This window comes from Ixodes scapularis, unplaced genomic scaffold (assembly GCF_016920785.2).
Source record: "Ixodes scapularis isolate PalLabHiFi unplaced genomic scaffold, ASM1692078v2 PGA_scaffold2__306_contigs__length_199485367, whole genome shotgun sequence".
Taxonomy (NCBI): Eukaryota; Metazoa; Arthropoda; class Arachnida; order Ixodida; family Ixodidae; genus Ixodes; species Ixodes scapularis.
Window position 1 is genome coordinate 165,932,373 of NW_024609857.1, and position 24,024 is coordinate 165,956,396.

Below are 24,024 nucleotides of genomic sequence, written 5' to 3' on the forward strand. Positions count from 1 at the left end.
CTCGGAAGAATTTTCGCTGTTTCTCGATGTAAAACTCACGTTTCTAGACGATCACACCAGTTTGACTTACGAGCCCCGCTCTTAACAAAAGTGTGCAACGTTACGACTCCGGTCATTCAAAACTAGTAAATAAATGTATCGCTACGTTTTGCCTCGTAGCTGCGTTGGAAAAATCCTGTCACCACGAAATGGGCAGGAGCTTCCTGTGACAGGTGGACAACCTATTAAGTGCGGGTTTTCCACAGAAGTCCCTAACTGATGCAGCAGATGGTCTGAAAAGAAAATAAAGGAATGTTCCCGAACGGCCACAAATGTGATCGGCCATCATTCCTTACCTTAATGCTATCTCTCATAACTTCAAAAATGTTGCATGGCTTTGTAACGCTCCGTTTGCTTTTTCAGCCCCGAATAAGCTATCTGAATTATGCAAAAAAACGAATGCTCCGGAGAGGAATAGTGATGAAGGAAAGAACAACATCACAAAAAGAGGCTTTTGTAATGCACGACCTCTGGCGTCTTGACATTCCAGTATCTTAGGAGAGCACCTACAGTAGGGAAAACAGGCCTCTGCGAAAATGACTGTGCTAGAGAAGGCGCAACATCTATCGAACAGACGCCGTGTGGGCGTTTTACAGTGCATTGCTATCGATGCCCTTGCACCCCCTTGTTGTCAAACACGTCTATCCGTGGATGGCACAGTGTTAAAAAGGACTAGGGAAACTCACGAAGGGCTTGCCATCCAAATAAAGGGTGAGGATAAGTCTGTCAGTGAGCCGTCTTTGGTCCTGTTAGATAAGAAAATGCCATTTTGAGGGTTGGAGTGGGGTGGCTGGATGTGGTGGGTTATTAAGGTTTCTGTGTCAGTGTATTTTCTAATGTACTTTTAGTTGCGATTGCGCTCCCTGTTGTCGTTACCTTCTTCACTTTGTTCCTGTCCTTCAGCGCTTATATCCAGTCCAGAAAAGATTTAACTTCACGAACGAATGGGACGTCACGGATAAGTGTGACGTCATGAACGAGGATAGCTGTTGTATCATCAAGAACGAGACATGTGTTTTTATAAACGAACAGGTGCATGCCTTTTTTTTTTTTTTTCATAAAATAAGAGTTGCCCTTCAGGGCGGTCACCCCATCTGGGATTTTTGTCTTTGTATACTTGTAATGATAAAAAAAAAATGCAGCTTAACTGAAGTCGAACATAACCTCACAAAATGAAGTGATAATCATCGCTCTATAAAAGTTTTACATTTTCGTTGGTTAGCGAATACGGTCTTTAGGACCCAGCATACTGCTGCTTGAGTGTTTAGGTTGTTGGGGATGCAAGCCTGGCTAATGTCTTCGCACGAATGCCAAATTGGTGCCTTAAGAAATCGTTTACCACATGTAATATGGACCCGTTTCTAAAGCGCGGTTATGCTTAAAATCATTGATACATGTGTATGTGTAAATATTGATTTTATTATGAATTAAACGAAATTAATAAATAGAAAGAGGAATGCAAGACGCAGTGTTGGTTACCCATGAGGGGTCTGGTTCGTCGTCTCGCGGGGATCGGGAGAAAAAGAATATAGGAAGTAGGAAGTGATAGTGGGGATGGGCGTAATTACATAAATGAAGGGTATAGGAGCTGATACAATAGAAGGACAGGTCGCATCCCCTCGCCGCCCCAACCGCAGCCGGAGCGCGCGCTCCCCGGCTGGGCGCCGACTTGAAGAAGCCGAAGCGCCGCTGGGGCACGAGCGCCTCCGCCAAAATCAGGGCTACGGAACGAAGCACCCGTCGCTTCGACCGATCGGAGAACATAGTATGAAGGCATGTCGTATGCTATTTCAAAGTCTGGATGACAGGTTTGTCGCTTCTAAAAAGTCCATGAGGGATTTTAGTGTACTCGCTCTTCTCGTCCGGGATCCTGATGGTAAGAGGAGAGCGTTGGAATCCGCCGGCGAAACATGGGGTTTCAGTGCTTTGGTAAATGTGGTTCGCTCTGTCTCTAGCGACTGACACTCCCAAGTGATGTGTTTTCTGTCTCGATGATGTTGCATGTGGTGCAGTTGGGAGACTTAATGCGCCTGATGAGATGAAGTATCTTGTTGGTTGAAGCGCAGTCGGCTCACAACCTATCCAGGAGTGATTGTTGAGACCTAGGGCCCTAATCTGGACACTTGGCGAAAAAGTCGGCGAGAAATCCGGCGGGTTTGATTGGCCGGCGCCAAGGTCAAGTGCGGCGTTAGCCAATCACGGCCGCCAGATTTCTCACCGAGTATCTGCCAAGTGTCCAGATTAGGGCCCCTGGAGAACTTTTTCGGCGGAATCAAAAGTGGGATGAGTGTTGAATTGGTTTCAAAATACGGGTGCATGCTTTCTATTGCCGTTGTTATAAGAGATTGTACTGCGTGCTACGGGTGAAAAATGATAGTCTGAGCGGGCCTCTCCTGCTAGCGAATCTGCTCTTTTATTTCTGGGTATACCTACATGGCGATGGGATCCATTGAAACCAGATGGTTGTTCCCTGGTTTGCAGCTTGCCTAGTCGAATTTGCGATGAATTTGGCTAGTGGGCACGCTTTTTCCAGGTAATTTAGTTGTTGTACGGCGTCTCGAGAGTCCAAAAAGATGGCGATGTTGGATTTGTTAGTGTGTCGTAGAGTTCGGTAAGTACTAACCAAATGGCGGCAAGCTCTGCAATGGTAGATCAACACAGATACCAATTCGTCCTTTACCGTTGTGCGCATCTTCAGGCAAGACATAGAATGCAGTGCACGAGCTGTCCTTTATGCTTTCATCGGTATAAATATGCGCCATGTCGGAGTAGGTATTTTCAATGGTTTCGACGGCGATGCTTCGCGCTACCACCTCAGAAACATGCTTGCGTCTGAGGAGGTCGGCTATAACAGCTGAGACGTGGAGTTGAGAGTCGTCCCGACAAGGGGGAGGTATGGAATATACGTCCGTTAGGTAGTCGCTAGTCTGGCGGAATGTTTTAGAGCGCAGCTCTTAGGGGCCCGTTTCCGGCTTGAGCGGCGTCGGCGTCGCCGTCGCCGTCGCCGTCGGCGTAACCGCGAGGTCACGTGACCTCCTTGAGGTCACGTGTCCCCCTCAGGTCACGTGACCCGCCTCAGATCACGTGACCCCCTGTGGCCACGTGGCTCCACTGAGGCCATGTGACCCCCCTGAGATCCCGTGACCTCCTTGGGGACACGTGACCCCCGAGTTCACGTGGCCCCCCTGAAGTCACGCGACGCCCGATGTCCCGTGACCCTCCTGACGTCACGCGAACCCCCTTAGTTCACGTGACTTCAAGGAGTCACCTATCCCTCAGTACGCTTCCATCTTCGTCCTCAAGAGCTGCGCTCTAACCGGCGTTACAGGGAATTGTAAACGGCTTTCATTTTATTTTTTACAGCCTTTCCGACCTCAAAGCGGTGTCATGTCATTAGGCTTTGAAGAAGTGGGTCCTAGGATGGAGCATCTGGTAGGCGGCTGACATATCTTAATGCTTTCTCCTATGTTTGGAGCTGCAGTGGAGAATCTCCCGCCTTGGTCAAATTTGGAGTGTTCTGTGTAGATTTAGGTAACCCAAGGCAGAAACGAAGGGCCTTCTTGTGGAAACTTTCTAAATATTTCTATTGCGTATAATTTATATTTAAGAACAGCAAGACGTAAACTATACGACTTACTATTAGTCCACGGTAGAGTGTCGTCATTTTTATCTGTCTCGCACGCCAGTTTTTTCCAGATATTCGATGGAGAGCGCCGAGGAGCTTATGGGACTCGTTGAGGATACCTTTTACTACAGGGCGCCAAGTGACGCGGTCGTCAGTAATCACGCCCAAGAATCAAACTTACGGTTCACGTCGAATGAACTTGCCTCCAATTTTAAGTGGAGAGTATTTTCCTTTTATTTCGCCTTTAGGGCGATAGGTAAGAGCTTGTGTCTTAGATGTAGAGAGTGTCGAACCGGCGTGGTAAAGGAAGGAGGCCGTGCGATCTAGAGCTTTTTGTAGCACTGCGCGGACGATAGTGGGCAGTCGGGTAGGCCCAGCGCACCATAGCACTACGTCATCCGCGTATAAGGCAGAGTGTATGGGATAAGGTCTTTCCACAGGAAGAGCAGACGGTAGGTAGTCCGGCCGTTATGTTGTTAAAACGCAGAGGACTCAAAACGCTGCCCTGTGGTACCACCTGGGTGCTGTCGCACACTAATTGAACCCATCTCAACTGACAACTGCCACGAGTGCAAGGTTCAATTAGTGTGCCACAGAACAATATCAATGGTGTAAATGTCTTCAGATACTTTTTTTTATTAGCGTCGATTACGACAGCATACGCGGTGTCTTTAATCTGCAGCACACAGTTATTACATGACGCCCATTCCAGGATAATATTCCTGTAGCGCAACATGAGAAACGAGAGGATGCGACGAGGCGACGATAAGACCACAGAGTTAATATAATAATCTCGAGGGAAAGGTGTAATGCATTCGGACCGTTTCGATACGGCGCGGGGCATGGCGCGGGAGTCGGTAATGCGAGTTGGTGGTCTCAATAAATTCGTGTCGCTGGCGACGTCTTAAGGCACATAGATTCATGAGAGAATGACTCCTAGTCACAGTCATAGCTCCAACTAAGCAGCAAATGCCACGCTGTTTACTCGTTTAACCTAAGATATCATGGGCTTTCAGCACTTATTCTTCATGCTGGGGGCTAAAGACGGGATAAAAACGCGTCGAATCATAAGCGCGGACGTCGGTGGTCTTGGAAAAAACAAACGAGAAAAAGAGCGAAGGAAAGCGTGAATGAAAGCAGACGTGAAGTTAGGCGTGTCCGTTTTGCCACCACGAGTTTGAGTTGAGCGAGTGCTTGTCAAGTTTATACCTTTACAGAGCATTCGCGCCACTTCCGGCCGCCATGACAGGGGTAGAGTAATTCTTGTGGTTCTCGTTTCTTTGTGTATGGATGGTTGCGCGACGACACTTGGCCCTACAACGAACAATTTCGTGAGAAATACGCCCTAGAAATGCCCTAGCGTCGCGCTCATAAATTTCCGAGTCGCACCGGCACGAACAATACGTAACAAATAACGTTCATCGAGAGGAGGGACGCCGCCAACGCCGCCGAGCCGCCAAGGATCGCCGAGCTTGTGTGATCGCAGGACGGCGGCGACGGTGCTCGCCTACTTCGAAGCGCTGCATACAGCTAGCGCAACATGAGAAACGAGAGGATGCGGCGAGGCGGCGGCAAGAGCATAGAGTTGATGTAATAATCTCGAGGGAAAGGAAAGGCATTCGGACCGTTTCGATACGGCGGGGCATGGCGCGGGTTCGGTGGTCCGAGTTGGTGGTCCCAATAACTCCGTATCGCTGGCGACGCCATAAGGTACACTAAGAAACAGCAAAGCATCGTCCTTAAGGTCTTTGCCGATTAATTTTCTAGCTTACGCAGAAAAACAAACAAACAACCAGAATAGTGTATTGTATAAAAAAAAATGAAGTTGACACGCGCTCAACAACTGCAACTCGTCGCTGCAAAAAGACCGCCTAACCCTTTGCTCGCTATTACTTACTTACAAAAGACGCAAAGCTGAACATAAGCTGACTCGATAATTGTTAATATTATATTTAGGGGGGGACGAAAATAGAGGATTACTAACAATTGCTGCAAAAACCTTTATTTTATGTTAGCTTTATTGTCCGTTTGAGTCACTAAAGGCGTTAGGTTAGCTCCCGTTACGCTATATTCTGCATTATGTTGCAAACGTTCTACTGAAACACGAAGAAGCGGCTCCGCTACGGCACATGTAGCGGAGATCGCAGCGGATTGCGTATAGAGTTGAGGGAGTGAATAAGTGATCTACTAAAACTCAAAACTCGGGCTTCTTAAGTTTTTTTTTTCAATGTGGTAGCGTGAAGTTTTCAAGCTGTTAGACTTTATCACCAAAAACAGTCCCCTTTTAGCCGTCTAATTCGATGCGAAAATCATGGTTCGTGTGTCCTTGTCACACACGGCACTCAAGGTTTTTTTTATATTTTTTTGAAAAATATTGCAGATAGAAATTTATAACAGTATTACATTCTTGAGATACCGGTGACAAAGTATGACTCAAGATTTGTTCTTGCTGTTGCAACGAAAGTTGTTAAATATCGTTTGATTGAAAAATTAATTGAAATATATGTGCAATAATTTGAATTAATGGTTGCCCACGAAAACTTCAAAAAAAAAAAAAGCTTGCTCTAATGCAGAACATAGTAATCAAGGAATAGCCTGAGTGCAATTTTCTGTACCAGTGTACTGCTTTTCAACATGCCTTGTCCACATAATACATAAAGCTACTATTTAAAATATAATTATTAAATTTTTGTTAATTAAATTAATGACTTAACTTTGCATTTCTCAAGGTGTTGAATTATAAGATGGGGGCGATTCCAGTAGATAATTCAAATACGTATTAGGTAGGAGTAATATTTGCTGAGCTTCTCGTGTTTACGCGACAAATAACGGCAGCCACCGGCCAAGTCGGATTCAAAAATAAACATGCCAAATATAGAGATAGTGTGAACATAGCATACGTAAAGAAACGCGGAAAAAAAAAAGCCAGAGTCCGGTGTTGCTACGTTGTTGCTGTTGTTTGGGTGTCTTTCTCCTTTTGGTTCGTGTATTCCGCACGTTTAGCGATAGATCCGCATAGAGATGGAGTTCTGTTCACTGGCAGCTTGCGTGGTTGTACACGTACCGACTTCCTGCATTGAAATGCCCTCTGGTTTAATGCTCTGGTCGCGTGCGTAGTCGGTACAAGTAGGAACAAATCGCTGCTCCCGCGCAAGCAAGTGTAGTTTGCAGACCGTACGTTGAGGCAGTTGCTCAAGTGCTTGGGTGAGTAGGCATAAATCCCCTCAAAGTGTTTGCGTTCGTCTCGATTTTTATCGACGGACTTTACGTAGGCAGGCTGGGGTTGATTAGACCTATTGGTAAAATACCCGAGCATCCAGGAGAATGCTTAGAATGCATGTCTACGCACCACACGCACGCGCTCACCTTCCCTTTATAAAAAGATTTGAAGTAAATAACTAAAATGGCTCGTCGACATCAGCACGTGGAAGATGCAATTTATTGTAGAGATTTGCTTTAGAACAGCGGTGGGTAGACTCTCATTTTCTGCACTCTGATTGGTCATAGCCTCCTCTATACTCACAAAGCCTGGCAGTTCGACGACTGAGCCAGAGGGTGCCCGGTCGCGGATTTGGAGCGCGAGGATCTGGTAGCACAGACCATCAAAGAGCCATTTTTCGGGGAACCTGGGCGTCAGCGCACAGCTTTTGCAGCTTTGAGGACCCCAAACACACTTGTTCGCTCGGGAGAAGTGTGTTCCGGCGTCTCGCCGCAGCGGGGCGCCAGTCACGTGGCTCTCCTCACACCCGTTGTCTGCCGCTCCCCCTTTTTCATTTCGGCGGCCGCTTCTCGTGGCGATCTGCCTGGCTTCGTCAGTATATAGGAGGCTATGGCTTGGTACTTGTGTAATTTAGCAATAGGCCTATTGTTCATTGAATGCTCTTCCTGGTTCAGTCGTGCTGGCGTAAACAGGCAATCACACCTTTCATACATGATAAAAAAACAGTCTGTAGACACTGTTTGATGCGTGTCTCTTCCTTGTAGGACGGCCGTCTAACATAATACAAGTGAGGCCTGCAGTCACGTTCAAAGCATACATGCATAAAACAAACGTGTTTCAAATTTGCTGGAGGTGTGTCCGCTGTGAGTTCTGTCAAAAAGTCTGCAGCGAAAACAATCTACGTAATATTAATAATAATAGTAGTTACCTACCCGCAGAGCTGAATGTTGGGAGGTGGTCACACCAAGAACAAATTATGGCACATAAACGCTGAAATACGCAGTTCCTAATTTATTTAATCTATTTTAGCTAAAGCTATTGATCGGGACAAGTTATCGTTGAGTGAAGTGAGGTCACCCTTTTTTCACTGGTGATTAGTATAGTTGCTATCTTTACTCCGCGTTTTGTTCTTAATACTGAGGTTGTTTTTGTTTTTGTTTGCCCGTCCTGATCTATATGTCAACATTGTGATGATGTAAGGTATTGTGCTTAACATGTTGTGATAGCGATTATTTTCTGTACATTCGTGCTTCTCTCTTGATTGATGTATTATTTCCCCACTCTGTCGCTGCTGCTGTAGGCGGTCAGGAACCCGTCAACTGTACCTCACAGCATTCTTTCCTGATCGCCACCATCATCTTTAGGTGGAAATAAACACTATTAATATTATTATTATTATTTCAAAACTTCACGCGTACTATTAAAGGCCGGCGTTCGACAGGGATCCGTTTTCTCACCTCTGCTTTTTAATCTATTCGTCAACGACGTTTCAGCAGCAGTGTCTCGTTGCAGCATTTTTCAATATGCGGACGACACGTTACTTGTATCTCGTCATCTCAAATATGAGAGCGCCGTTCATTTACTGAGGCATGATGCATTGCAGATAATGAATTGCTTCGATGAAAATTTCATTTCAGTTAATGCGTCAAAAACAAAACTGGTTTGTTTCAGAAATCCATTAAAGAAGGTTGCCCTTAACGTACCACTTTTGCTACATAAATCAAGCTGCTCGAATTGTGTTTGTTCTCCGCTCGAGTATGTTGATAATGTGAAGTATTTAGGAGTGTTATTTGATTCAGATATGTCATAGAATTCCCATTTGGCTCACGTTTGTGGAAAATTGCGGAGCGTTAGCTGTTTGCTGTACAACCAGAAGGTGTTTATGCCGTTTTCAGTGAGGAAGTCTATTGCGCATGCCCTTGTTTACAGTATACTCCGGTACGGTATTACATTGTTCGGAAAGTGGGCAGAGTCGTGGCAAATGAAAGTTTATCGTATTTTGGGGGGGCTTGTTAAAGAGCGTTGGCCATCACTTTGATTCTTTTACTGATATAAACGTGTTCGAGTTTTCACGTATGCCGAATTTCTCTTCCTTGTTTTTGGAAAGCGTGGTTCTGCGCTACTTTTGGAATGATGATTTTAAACGGCCCTTTGTTCCCAGCAGGAGTGTTCGTCACACGGCCCTTTTTATTACCTCCCGGTGGTAATAAATTTATATGGAGGGCGTAGTGTGCCCTCCATATAATGTGCCCTCCATTATCAATAAATTTCCAGATAACATCTTTGAGAGCACAACAAAGAGAAAACTGAAAAAAATGCTGACCAACTTAAGCTTTGTAGTAACCCTTTGTTGTTCTGTTTTACTTATCTTCTGCATAGTTCTTATCTTATTTTGAGTTGACCTTATTCTTTGTGTACTTTCGCCGTTTCGACTTGCCGGGTCCTGTCCCACAAGCCTCCTGTGGCTTGGACAGACCCGTATTTGTATTGTGTCATTTAATACACATGTAATAAAAGTATTGTCAATATTATTATTAATATTATTAATATTATTAATAATCTCTCATGAATAAATATTATTATTATTACTACTATTATTATTATTATTATTATTATTAAACAATCAATAAATAAATGTTTATTAGAGTGTCCAGGAACAACCTCGCGGTTTTGGTGCTGGCACACTTCAACCTACAAATTATAAAAAATACAAAAACAATTTTACACAAGACCCAAGAAATGCAGAAGGGTAACAAAGATGGGAATTCTGCTGGTGAGAATCATCTGTTCAAAGGAAAGTTAAAGCGGGCAAAGTAAATGTGAAGCATCGAAAAGACATCTGCAACGCACACATATAGTAAAAACAAGAAATTTCACACAGTCAGTCATTCAGCACTTCTCAGTCCTGCTCAAGCATGAACAGGTTAACAATACATTTATTAGCAGCCCAATAGCACAAGCCAAATATATCAAGCACTTTTGAGTGACGATTATAACATTCAGCCAACCTGAGGATTGGGACTAGCTGATTAAAAGCTCGAGAGATATAAAAAGATGATTGAAGACGTGTACGTACGCGTGGAACTCTAAGTGTTACTTCAGACAAGAGGTATGGTGAATCAATTAGGCCGTGCGTGACCTTAAACAGAAACAACAAATTTCCTTTCTCCCGACGCCGGTGCAGGCTAAGAAATTTAAAAAGTTTTAGTGTATCTTCATAATTCTTATGAGGTACATCATCCTTAAGATAGCGATGCTTCATGATAGAGATAAACTTCTTTTGAACTCGCTCAAACCCCACAGAATTGGTTAGAAAATTCCATTTCACACAGCCGAAGCGTACACTAGCTGTGACCTTGCAAGAGAGCAGTACAATGTGAGAAACGCAGGCAAGTTTTTAAACTCTTTCGTTACACGACATGCGGCACCCAAAGTGCGGAGAGGCGAGTTGACCACCTTGGTAACATGGCCATCGAACCTCAGGCTTGAGTCAAAGATGACACCGAGATCTTTCATTTCACCGACACGAGACAGGATTTCGCCGTGAACATTATATGAACAAGAGGTATTATGCGTCTTAGGAGAAAAAGTCATGACCTTAGTTTTAAAACGGTTTAAACAAAGATCATTTATCTAAGCACTACTGGAAGAAGGAACATGCGTCTACCCGAAGCTTAGTGCAATCCTCTGGCCTCACTATTTCCTTGTAGATTTTTATATCATCCACGTATTGAAGAAACATGGAATTCTAAATAACACGGGAAACATCATTTTCAAAAATTGAAAACAAAAATGGACCTAGGACCGATCCCTGAGGAACACCAGAGCATGTCTTATACAACGAAGATGACGAATTGTTGACACATACATATGCGTTTCGGTTGCACAAATAGTTCTTCACCCACTCAATTAATGAGCCGCACACACCGTAGGTGGAAAGCTTGGACAATAGCATCATGTGATTAACAGCATCAAAAGCCTTACTCAGTTCAAAGTATATAACGTCGAGCTGACCCCTGTTACAGACCACCCGAGCTGCGGTCGACATAAAAGTTACAAGATTAGTGGTTGTTGATCTGCCAGAGATGAAGCCGTGTTGATTAGGAATTATTACGCTGCGAAACTTGAAAGACAGGAATTGATGAACTACCATTTCGAAAAGCTTAGAAAATTAAGAAAGAAGGGAAATAGGCAGGGAGTTAAGAACATCACAATTATTTTCCAACTTCAAGACCTGAACCACAAATGCGGTTTTCCACATTATGGGGAATATTCAAGACTTAAAGAGTTATTTAATATTAAAAATATCTGACAATTGCGGTGGATATTCCGTCGTGGCCAGAAGATAATGTGCCTTTCATTTTCCGAATGCAAAGCTCGACACATTCTTCGTCAACATGGATGCAATTCACCATTTCACTGAACTCAGACAAGTTGAGCGACGCGGTGCATGTGGAGTCCGTACTATCCTTGTAAACCGACCTAAAATACTCTGCAAACAACTCGGCCGCGAACCTCCCATCTCGCCCGATGTCCAAAGGAGTGTCTGACATGATATTTTTTCCACGTCGCGATCTAGCGCATCTCCAGAATTTTTTCGGATTTTTAACAAAATCCGATTCTACCTCAGCATGGTGGGTTTTGCGATCGTGCTTTAAAAGCTTCTTACGCTGTTTTCTACAACTGTTGAATTCTGCTTCCCACCAAGGAAGACCGCTTTTCTTAAATTTATTATGAAATAAGTTTTTCTTTTTCAGAAGCATCCTTAATTCACGAGAAAACCAGACAGAAAAAGAATATCTTTTCTGAGCTCTTAGAGGGATATAGGTATCCATGGCCTCCTGTAGAATCCCCGTGAACACAAAAACTTCTTCATTGACATCAGTGGATTCAAAAACATATGACCGGTCAACAGCCGATAGGTGGTGGTACAGTCCGACGTAGTCTCCTGCCGAGAAGTTATACGATGCTTGCGGCGGAGAGGCATCAGAGTGACTGCGAGTTGGATAATTAAAAATAGAGATTACCAAATCAAGCGCGGGGTGGTACATATCCCCAGGCACCATTGGCATTTCACTCAGAGTCACACGTGTACCGTCCGTATTTGAAAAAACATAAATCTAAAGCATTACCTTGCTTATTAAGAGATTGTTGAGCTGCTTCAAATCCAAAAAAGAAGTCTAAACGTTGGTTGCGTTTGTGCTTACAATAAATGCTGTCAGTCAAGACGTTGTGATCAGTCCAGTTGATACCTGGGGCGTTAAAGTCCCCCAGAATAATAAGATTGCACCCCTATAACTCGTTGAGTTGTTCTAAGCCAACCAGACAACGCTCAAAATCATCAGGTGGCGTTTGGGGGGGGGGGGGGGGGGGGGAGATAGAACAGACCAATAAGAACACGTTCTCTCTTTGCATACTTGATTTCGACGAACAAGCTCTCAGGAAAGTTTTCTAAATCTTGACGCCTCCTTGAGCTGAAACGACTGTCGACCGCGACCAACACACCGCCTCCCACTCCAGCTCCTTGAAACAAGTCACGATCGCGCCGGTACACAACAAAACCAGGCGGACAGTAATCGGAGCACCAGATGTTAGGATGTAACCGAGTTTCCGTTAAACAAAAGATTGAGTAATTAGACGCTGTAACGTTAGAAAAAAAAAACACCGGCTTTTGTGCGTAAGCCGCGGACGTTTTTATAGGTTAATAATAATAATAATAATAATAATAATAATAATAATAATAATAATTTTTTTTAATAATAATAATAATAATAATTTTTTTATTTGCCCATCAGAAATGCAATGTTAGATGTATGGGCACATCAAAGCCAGCTAAAGGCTTGTGTGATGACGCCCTAAAAGAATAAAAAAGAACGATAGGATCGGCAAAAACTCAAAGTAGGTTAAAAAAAAAAGAAAAACACGACGAAGCAAAGGAAAACATTGTCAGGAGAGAAAGCTATACATACATGTCATCAGAACTATTAGACCAATGGAAATGAAAGGATCATCAACGATAAGCAAAAATGCCGCTAATCTTAGCACAAAAAAAAAAAGTAAGTAAAAACTAAACATTTTCAGCAGAACTATACCGAATGGAAATATGACGTTGGGAAAACATATCAAGGAAAAGAAAAGTAAAAGGAAAAGTCGTAACTGTCATCAGACAGTGACAAAAGAAAAAAAAATCAGTGAGTGAATAAGCAAATTAATACACATAAAAAAACAAGAAAAAAACAAAAAGCAAAATGAAACACAGTAACAAAATGACACTACATGGCACGAGAAAAGCAAATAAATGTAAAAAAAAATGCCAGAAGACATAGAAATGTCATCAGAATCATTGAGGAAGAAGGAGCCAGAGAAAAAATAATAGCCCGGCAAATTCACTATGCACACACTGGTACTACCCTATTGAAAATCGCTCTGATGGGACTTCAGGATTTTTTTAAAGGGTGTGAAAGGGACTTCAGGAATTTCTGAGATGTTTGACAGGGGCACCGATATTTCCTGGTGGGTTCACTGGCCCCGTCAGAGGCTCTCCTGAAATGTCTAAAGTCCCCTTTACGATGCCTTGAAATGTCTGAAGGCCTGTCAAGAACTTTTCTAATGGGGTCGGGAAAACCTTCAGGCCTCTTGATATGTCTGTGTGGGCAACGGCCCAGGTGGAAAAAACACATTTCGCAGAATTAATGAACATAGCTGCTTATTGTACGCTACGGGGGAAAAAATAAGTATTTGGAGAATGCCGATCGTGTGTGAGTACGGTCAGATTTTTATTACTGCTCTTCTATCAAATACGAGTGGGCTCCTGGACCCGTCTGTCACTGCCCGGGTGTTCGGTCGCGAAAGAGCTACTGAGGGCGACCGCCCATGTGGAGAATTGACGAGCCGCGGGCCGAGCGGCGTTTGGCCCGCGCGAGTGGTGTTGGCCGAGCGGCGTTTTGAGGCGAACGCAATCCTGTCCGCTCGAGGCGAAATACGTGCAACCATGTATAAAAAAAAAAGAAAAAAAAAAAAAAAAAAAAAAGCCGAGAGCAGTGCGCGCTTTCCAGGAACAGGGACGCACGCGGGAGCGACTCGTTCCGGGAACCGGTCCCCCCACGGGGGACTGTCCCCAAAAAGCAATCGCCTCTCTCCGCCCGGCGATGGGGAGAGGGTGCAGGGCTGCCAGGTCAGCGGTCGGGGGGAGGAGGGTGCTGTGTGCAAGCGGGGGAGGCCATAGCCATTTTCTCTCTGCTCGTGTGCGGTTCCGGTTATCCCCCGAGCCTGGATGTTTGGAGCGGACCAATTTCCTCCAGGAAGGTGAGCATGCATGGTTTTGAGGGCTCGCCCCTTGGTCTGTTTTGATCCGTGCAGTTTCTTTCTTGGTACCGCAGGTGAACCATAGTTCGGCGCAGGCCGCCTTCAGCACCGCTCGAGCGCCTTTGTGTTCAGCGCATTCAAGGAGATGGTGGCCGGTGTCGGCTTACTCGCTGCAAAGCCTGGCAGTCGGGGTCAGCGTCCCACCGCATGTTGTGCCTGCGCACCGGGATTATGGCACTGTGGGTGTTGAGACGGTGGATGACGGCCGCTGTCCGGACTTGTCCCTTGCGCCTCTTCGTCCGTCCGACTTCAGACCAGCGAGCAAAGAATACGCCGAAGACGCCGGCGCGACGTCATCATGGACGAAACCGTGACTGTGCTCGGGATTTCTCAACGGCGGCGGGTGCTGCTTACGCGTTTGTGGTTTTCGCTAAACGTGCTTATTGAGACTGTGTATGTGTCCGTGAGGTGCACCTGCTCGGTTTTATTAGCTGAACTACCGTACATCAGGAATATACTCAGCGGCATTGTGAGTACTTTGAAAGGTATTTTTCTTTGTGATAAGGATGTCAGTTGTCCCTGTTTGATGTGATCCCTTTCGTCTACAGCTCCTTGCGCCGGGTTTGAACAAGCGTTGCTTTTTGAGTTATAATATGCATGTAAAACTCAATGTCGGCAATAAATTTTCAGTGTTTTGACCTGCATTTTTGTCTATGGTTCACAGACATTTGGGCGTCTAAAGGGTTGATGGGCTAAAGGGCCTGACGGGTTAAAGGGCTGTGGGGCTAAAGGGTTTTTCTATGGGGTATCCTTGAAGGGTTTTTCTGTGGGGTATTTTTGAAGGGTTTTGAAGGCCTGTGAGGTCCCATAATCCTTCAAGGCTGACGGGCCCTTTTAGAAATATTTTCAATAGGGTAGGCTTGCACTAAGTAATATCCAAGTCAACACTCTTCAGTTCCTTCTTCAATGCTTTCAGTGAGGTGATGTCCAGGATTGAGTCCGGCAGAGCGTTGAATAAACTTGGAACATAATAATCGCGCGTGCATTTACCATAACGGGTACAACGCCGTGGCACCTTGAAACGAGGGGAGCATCGCAATGAGCGAGACGGAAGTGATGGTGTTTTGAAGTCCTTATTCCAAAAGTTGCGGAATATAACAGTTTGAATATACAGTGAACGGAGTTTTGGCAATTGGAGAGCTTTGAAAATATCCCCAGTTGTTGACAAAGGTGTATTATATGCAACGCTAGTGAGTATTCCTCTCAGTAGGGTATCGACTTTGGTTTGCAAGCGACCAGAACAATTTCCAAAAATGGTTACGCCGTACCGAATGACACTGTAAGCAGGTGCGTGAGCTATCAGCAGCCTTACGCCAACTGGTATAAAGATTCTAGTGTTGTAAAGCATGCAGGATACAGCTCGTATTTTGCTACATAAGTATGAAATATGTGTGTTCCACGACATATCAAAATCAAAATAAACACCCAGATATTTAACATGATTAACCGACTCAATTGGTATACATGTACATGGATCACATTTAGATCGGTGAAGAAGAAACTTTACATTAGTAGGGTGGCTTTTGAGAGGATTACGAAAATAAACTAGCTTTGTTTTAGACTTATTAATGTCCATCATGTTTTCAGCAAACCAGTCCATTATATGGGTAGCATTCTGTTTAAGTGTTTTGAAAGAGTCATGGAAATTAATATGACGCGACACAAGAAGGGTATCGTCGGCGTATTGGTGGAGCGTGCATCCACTGACGACACTAGCCATGTCATTAACAAAAATGTTGAAAAGTAGAGGCGATAACACTGAACCTTGAGGCACCCCCGCCTTAAGAGGAAGAAGAGAACTCTTAAAGCTACCGATTGACACGAGTTGAGAACGGTGAGAAAGGAAGTTTTCTAGTAAAGAATAAAAAGAGCCACGAAAACCCAGGCGATGTAATTTCCTTAGGAGCAGTTTGTGGTTAACAGTGTCAAAGGCCTTAGACACGTCAAGAAAAAGCGCGCATGCGAACATATTATTTTCAAATGTGGAATATAAGTTATCAGAAAAATCGTCAAGGGCTGGCTGCGTGCCTTTTCCAGCAATGAAACCGTACTGAGTGGGTGAAAAGATTTCATTTGTATCCAAAAATTTATACATCGACTGAAAGAGGTGTTTCTCGAGAATTTGGCCTAAAATCGGTAATAAAGAAATCGGGCGATAATTCTCGATTTTCGATCGGGCACCTCCTTTGAAGAGGGGTCTAACGATGGCAACCTTTAGGCCATCAGGTATGTTGGCAAAAGTAATAAAGCTATTAAGCATGACTAGAAGAACATCCTTAATTCGTGTGAAATTTCTCTGCAGATCATATGCGCGAATGCCATCAGCACCAGGGGACTTGCTTGCTTTGAAACTAAACAACATAGAATGGAGATCAATCTCATTTAAAGGGGGAAGAAAAGCTGACTTTAAAGACGCATCACTCAATGTGCACGAGTTATCAACTGGGTCTCTACACACGCCAGAAAATTTAGCAAAGAAGTTGTTGAAATCGTCGGCTAGTGAGAATGTGAGTGAACCAAAATTTCTTTCAAGGGCGTCATCAATGGAGCGCTCAGCACCAGTACCTCGAAACTGATTAATCAGCGACCATGTCTTAGCCGAGCTAAACCTTGATTCCTCAAATTTTGATATGAAATATCTTCGCTTTGCTGAGCGAATTACTGCGTTTACCTTATTTCTAACTTGTCGAAACTCATTACGCAAATCATTGTTATTAGGAGACCTCCGGCACCGTTTCCAAAGAAGGTCCTTTTCTTTAATTAGTTTAAGAATATAAGAGCTGAGCCATTGATGGTTAGGTTTACGTCTGCTTAGAACTACAGTTCTTTTTGCTGATTCGGTAAAGTTTTTAAAAGCCTCTACAAACCTTGGATACACGTTGGTAGTGTTAACTGAACCCAGAAAGCCTTTCCAATCATACGAGGCAACCAATTTGTCAAACAAAACAATATCAATAATCTGGACTTGTCGTGAAGCTCCACATTCAGGTGTGAAAGCTAAATTATCTGTTAGTCGACATGCCACAAAGTAGTGATCGGCTAACTTTTCGAGAATTACAGCAGATTCCACTTGAGCATTCGGTGTTCGTATGGAAATGTGGTCAATGCATGAAGAGACTAATTTGGTTCCTAAGATCTCTTCTCGTGTTGGGGCCGAAATAACACATTCCAAACCAGAATTAGATAAGATGTTTAAGTAGTCACACACAATAGGGTTCGTTGTGTTTAATATGTCGATGTTAAAGTCGCCTACCAAACAAAGGTATTGTATAGAGGAGAAATTGCAAAGTGTTGATTCAAGCTCACCAAGAAACAGTCGAGCACTTTCCGCAGGAGGCCTATAAAAACAAAGAAGAGAAATTGAGAAATTCGAATTATCAAGTTTTAGGGGAAGGACCTCACTGTGAGAAAAAGTTAAATCGAGGTGAGAGACTTGCCATATTTGATGGACATAAGCCGCAATCCCCCCGCCACTGCGTTTCGATCGTGTGGAAAAAAAGGTATTGTAGTCTGAAAGGGTGTATTGACACAACATGAGCTCCGGAATATTGATTTCTGTAAAAATAAACGCATTGACATGAAACATCATGTTTCGAACTATTATTCGAAAATTATCCCAGTATTTGCGGAGGCTTCGTATGTTCACGTGCAAACATATAAAAGTGCTCTCCTTTCTTTGGTCGAGCGAAGTGTGAAAGTCCAAGAAGTTACTATACTGCGCAAATGTAGCTGCCAGGGTTTAAACCATTTTTTCAATATCCCCTACGGAGGCAATCCGTAGGACAGTTGTGCTGTCGCTTTTTTTTGCATAGATTTGCCCGTTTTTCGTCCAAATGTACTTGTATTGCTTCTCCTTTCCTTTCATCCTCGCCTTCCAGAAAAGCTCACGGTTAGACCGAGAGAGGTTTTCGTTGAAAAATATTTTAGGTGCCAGTCCGGCGTGGCTGAGTTCCCTCAGTCGCCCACGGCAACCCATCCATTGTTCCTTTAGGGAAACCGACGCAAAGCTGACCAAAATTAATGTAGCAGTGCCAGGTTTGTCTGTTTTCTTAGGGGGTAGACGCCGAGCGGAGAGAACATCAGATGGTTGAAATTGGGAGAGGCCGATCTTCGAGGCAAGGTCACACAGAACCACACTCAAGTTTTCTTTTGGAGTGGAGGGCAGGCCCTGAATTTCCATATTAGACAAACGCTGTTGTTGGTCGAGCTCATTGATTTCTGTCTGAAGCAGGCGGATGGAATTAGCCTGCTCCTTCACCGTGTTCCGAAGTGTCCCGACTTCGGCCTCCATGTTCTTTGTCAGTTGTTTTTGAGCTGTGAGGTCTGTCACCACGGAGTCATACTTGTCGTTAAGGAATGTAACTGATTTCTCAACAGCGTCAACGGTAGTCCGCAGCCATTCCACTGTGGGTCTCAAGGCCAGGAGAGCGTCGACTTTTGCTGGCAGCGTAAGAAGAGTGTCAACACTTTCTTTCAAAGAAAGTAGCATATCCAGCTTTTGGTTGACAGAGGCTAGCTGCGCCGAGAAAGCGAGGGGGTCGTCTTGAGAGACAGCGTCCGCAGCCCCTGCGCCCGAGCGACTGTCACCACTGCGACATCTCTTACATCTCCACTTCTCTCGTTTTGAGGCACCCATCGTCGTGAAGGTAGCGTCGGCGATACCAGCACACTGGCCCAAATGAAGGACGCTATGACATTCCACACACTTCATATGTCTTCCATCCGTCGGCACGGACACATCACACACACCACAGGCGGGAGGCGGGGACATCTTGTCGTGTCGAGTTCTCAGGCAGCAGCAAAGAGGACGACGACAAAAGTGCCGGAATAATAGAAGTACGGGCTTACCGGAAGCAGCCTGGTAGAGGTGACACCACACTGCACATAAACACAGAAGGGCGTCTCCGGGGACGACTCAGAAGTGTTCGGTGGAAATGATAGGGATCTTTCAGGCGCAGTCGCTCAGAGGCAGACAGAAGCGCACACTTGGCTGGGACTCAAACGGTGATTGACAGAGGCGATCTAGTAGAACAGCCACAGCTCAGCTATCTCTGCCAGTGGCGTCATAGATCCTGTGATTCCATTTATATAATAATAATAATAATAATAATAATAATAATAATAATAATGTTATTATTGTTAATAATAATAATAATAATAATAATAATAATTTTATTCAGGAATGCAGAGCTCGCAGAGTTGATGTCGGACTGGTCAAAGCCAGCTAGGGCTTATAAAACCAGGTCCAGAGATTACACTAAGAAAACAAGCAAACATGAGTAAGAAATGCAGCTTTATAAACAAAATTAAAAAAAAAAAAATTCACGAGTACGGAAATGTTACAGTTCCGTTGGAGACATAGCACATTTCTTTAGAAGATGGAAAAGTTACACTATAGAAAAGGAAGTAAACACAAAATACACACACGCACGCACGTTGTCATAAGAACAGCACCACAGCGAATAGGAAAGTGCTTCTCGAAGATGTGGCTGAGAAGAGTTAGCAATCGTAATCGTACAAAAAAAAAATATATATATATATATATAAAAAAACAAATGCACACACTTGTTGGTGTTTTTCCAGGACACAGGCCTCGAGGTTTGCTCAAGGGTTTGCTCAGCTCACTAAACAAAATTTGATAAAATTCACGAGTACGGAAATGTTACAGTTCCGTTGGAAACACAGTGCAGTTCTTTGGAAGGTGGAAAAGTTACAATATCAGAAATGAAGTCAATACAAAATGCACACACGCACGCACGGAAAAAGACAACAAAAAACAATACCGGCGCAAAAGCAAAAAAAAAAAAAATAGGCCTGAAATTTTGGAAAAGTTTGGAGCCAAGCAATAAGGTTGTGTGTAGAAATTAAAATAAAAAGAAGAAAGAACGACGACGACGAAGTAGCCGTGTTCCAAAGAAAGTTTGTTTTAAAGAAACAGCGTAAAGCTGAACGCTCGTCAACCCGCGTCCTCTCTAGGGGGGGAGTATCTGTAAGAAGGAAGAAAGACGCAGGGATGCGTGAGAGGCGCGCGAAGAGAGCACGAGAGTGAGCCAGTTTTCGGCCATACCTACCAGCGAACAACCTTCACGTTTATTCCCTTTTTTCGTAAATATGTAAATATAATATATTATGGCGCTCGCGACTCCTCGCTTTCATAAGAACCCACAACATGAACCACATACATGGCGCAAGCACTTTTAGAGCGCAGCTCTTAGGCGCCCGTTTCCGGCTTGAGCGGCGTCGCCGTCGCCGTCGGCATAACCGTGAGGTCACGTAACCCCTTGACGTCACGTAACCCCCGTGAGGTCACGTGACCCCGGTGACGTCACGTGACCTTACGGTTACGCCGATGGCGACGGCGACACCGCTCGGAGGGAGGAGTTGCAGCCAGGATCAGGAGGGGAGGACGAGGGAGGAGAGGTATACCTTCCCCTCAGTACCCTTCCCTCCTCCTCCTCAAGAGCTGCGCTCTAATTCGGCGTTACAGGGAGTTGTAAACGGCTTTAATCTTTTAAATCGGCACAAATCTGTATTGAAAAATGTCTATATCAGATGAGTCGGGAGGGTTTAAATAGTTTTTTGAATGCGTCCCGATGGTGACATAAAATATGTAAGGTCAATGTGGAACGTGCGTTGACATTTGGATCATCTCTTCCAGGTATATGATGGTGCACAGATAAGAGTAAAGAGCTAATGTCGAAGTAACTGTGTATACATTTAAACAAAAATACAAGGCCGCGCTAACACCGTCTTGCTGCGAGTTCAGATTTCTGTAAATTCTAGCAAACTTTTCTGTATACGTTCTAGATTTTTTGAGGCACTCATACTAAGACTGTTCCAGATCACTGAAGAAAAATCATGTTTTGGAAGAACTATTCTCCGGTAAAGCACAAACAGGAAATATACCCTCGAAAAACGTTTGCTAAATCATGCGATTAAGCCGAGAAGTCTGAAACAAAAGCTCAAGACATGTGACACATGCGAGATAAAAATAAGTTTGGAGTCAACCAAAACTCCAACGACTTTTACACGCAGTACACGGTTAATAGCCGCTCTTCCTAAGCGGTGCACAAAATAAGTAGGAATACAATAAGTGTGACTGCGGCTAAATAAACCTTCAAGTTATTTACTTATTATTTATATATTAATTGGTATATTACAATCTGCTGGTCAAGCTGGCTGTGCAAAAAAAAAAAGAGGAATACAAATCGCAAGCAAACACATGAAACATACGTAACAATAAATGTTACGATCTCGAGGCACTTTCGAGAGTCGTCTTGAGGGGTCACTTCTACTCATCTATCCCGCAGGCGCAGTAGTGACGTCGATATTGCTAAGTGTTCCCGAATAGCGCCTTTGACCCATGGATACATACCTGTTCCCGCAAAATGACTGAATTCTGTAGAGATATGACACCCAAGTAATTTTTCATTGCACAGTCAAGTAGCTGCTTACACAGTAAAACACTAACAAGTTGAAGCCAGGTAAAAAATAAATAAATATTTCAATTTTCCATGCATTGGCACTCTAATTTAGCACGCAAGTGCGAGGGGGGGGGGAAGTAAGTGTTGTTTGAAAATATCAAAGGGCACATATGCTTAAAGGAAAATACAACACTGATAAAAATCCTCTTAGGGATTAGTGTGCCGTGAAGGCCGAACAACATAATCATCTACTGCCGAAGAAAAAAAAATGGTTTCCAGATTTTTTTTTCCATTCGCTCTTGCTGTCTTCTCTCCTCCTGACTTCACGGGAGCTCGTCTCTGAGCTACTCCCAGCAGAAACGAGAATGGTCTCCCTCTTTTGCGAGTGTAAATAAGAACTTAAGAAAGAGTTTCTCCGCTCTTGCTGCTCGTCTACAACATCGACTTAAATTCAGCCGAAAAGAACACAGAGTCGAAGCATGGAAATATGCCTCAAAGATATTGTCGGAAAACGGGGGCATTTACTGCTCGAAAATTGCGCAGATTGTTCCATTAAATACATGCTTTCGATTTCAGGTGCCAGATATATTTCCGTTTTTTTTTTCTTTCTGTAAAAACAAGTTTTCGCTGCAGAACTTATTTTACCGATATTTTCAGTTGCGCGAGATTTTCGAGGCTGTTTCGCAATCGTTTAAACTTTTACACAGCGATAGCATAAAACTAGCATAATCCTGGAAAAACACTGTGTTGGCAGTCATCCGACTAAAACTTGGTCCACTGATTGGCAATGAATTTAGCGGCAACGTTCAATTTGACATGGTAGTCCATTTACCGCTTCTCCTATCCTTGTCGTACAAAGAATTTAGAATCTGGTTTACACTCCTGTGAAACGGGCACCTTAAAGGGACCATAAAACAATTTTTGAAATCGAATTTCCTCCACCGAACTTTGTAAAATATGTAAAAAAAATTTTAAAACACAAATATATTAGCCAATAATTTTTTTTTTACATAGAACTTTTAAAAGGAAAGCGGACTCTTTTATATATTTTTCCCTTCGAAATAAAATGAAAGAGGAAGCTCTCTGCATTTTCACTGCGATGCATCCGCGGTGCCAAAGCACGTCAGACAAATCAACGTCGCCTATCAAATAAGAGCCTACCTCACCAGTACTGCGATCATAAATAATAAATAGCCGGCGAATGTTTCTTAAATGTGTTAAAACGTGAAAGCCGCTTACAACTCCGTGTAACGCCGAATTCGAGCGCAGCTCTTGAGGAGGAGGAGGGAAGGGTACTGAGGGGAGGGTAGACACCTCCTCCTCCTCCTCCTCCTCCCCTCATTCTTTAATATGCTGCGGGAGGGTCACCTGACCTCGGGGAAAGGGGGTCACGTGACCTCGGGGGGGGGGGGGGTCGTATGATTTCGGGGGGAGGGAGGGGGGTCACGTGACCTCGGGGAGGGGGCTACGTCATCTCGGGGGTCACGGGACCTGGAGGTCACGTGACCTTGGGAGGGGTCGCGTGACCTTGGGAGGAACCACGTTACCTTGGGAGGGGTCACGTGACCTCGAGAATCACGTGACCTCGGGGTGACCTGGGGGTCACGTGACCTTGGGGTGACCTTGGAAGAGGTCACGTGACCTTGGGGTGACCTTGGTTACGCCGACGGCGACGGCGACGGCGACGCCGACGCCGCTCAAGCCGGAAACGGGCGCCTAAGAGCTGCGCTCTAAAAATATTCTGACAACCAAAGTGACAAAATTTGCCGAATTTGATAATGCTTGGAGAAATGCGCCGTCTATCGTGAGGTATACGAAGCAAGAGGAAGATGAGTCTTCTTCTGGGCTATTAACCCATGAGCGTCGTCTGCCGAGGAGAGCCCGGCCAATGGCACGGCCGCGCGCGTTGCACCCAGCTCGACGCGCGTTGAGCGAAAGCTCGCGCTGCAGCAGCCAGCGATCCTGGGTTCAAGCCCCTCCCCTGCCCGTTTCGATCTGGATGAGCATCGTACCAACGTGCGGTCGTGTATCACTACTACGTGAGCGCGTTAAAGACCCCAGGTTAGCAGTCGTATTACAATTGCGAAATTTCTCATCTACAGTGTAAACCAGTGTCGCCCCTACTGGCAGACCGACCTTACGCTGTATAAATCACTAAAACGTACAATTTTTTGCACGCCGGTCGCGGTTACTGCAATCTTCAGATAAAAATGGCGTCGGTGGGGATCGTCGACGGGGTCGGCGTGGTGAAAGTTCATCATTTCGTGTAGAGTGCTATCCTTGACTGAGTTCTCGTCGTGTGTCACGCTGACAACCCAGCACGTCCTAAAAGGGAAGATTCATCTACTCGT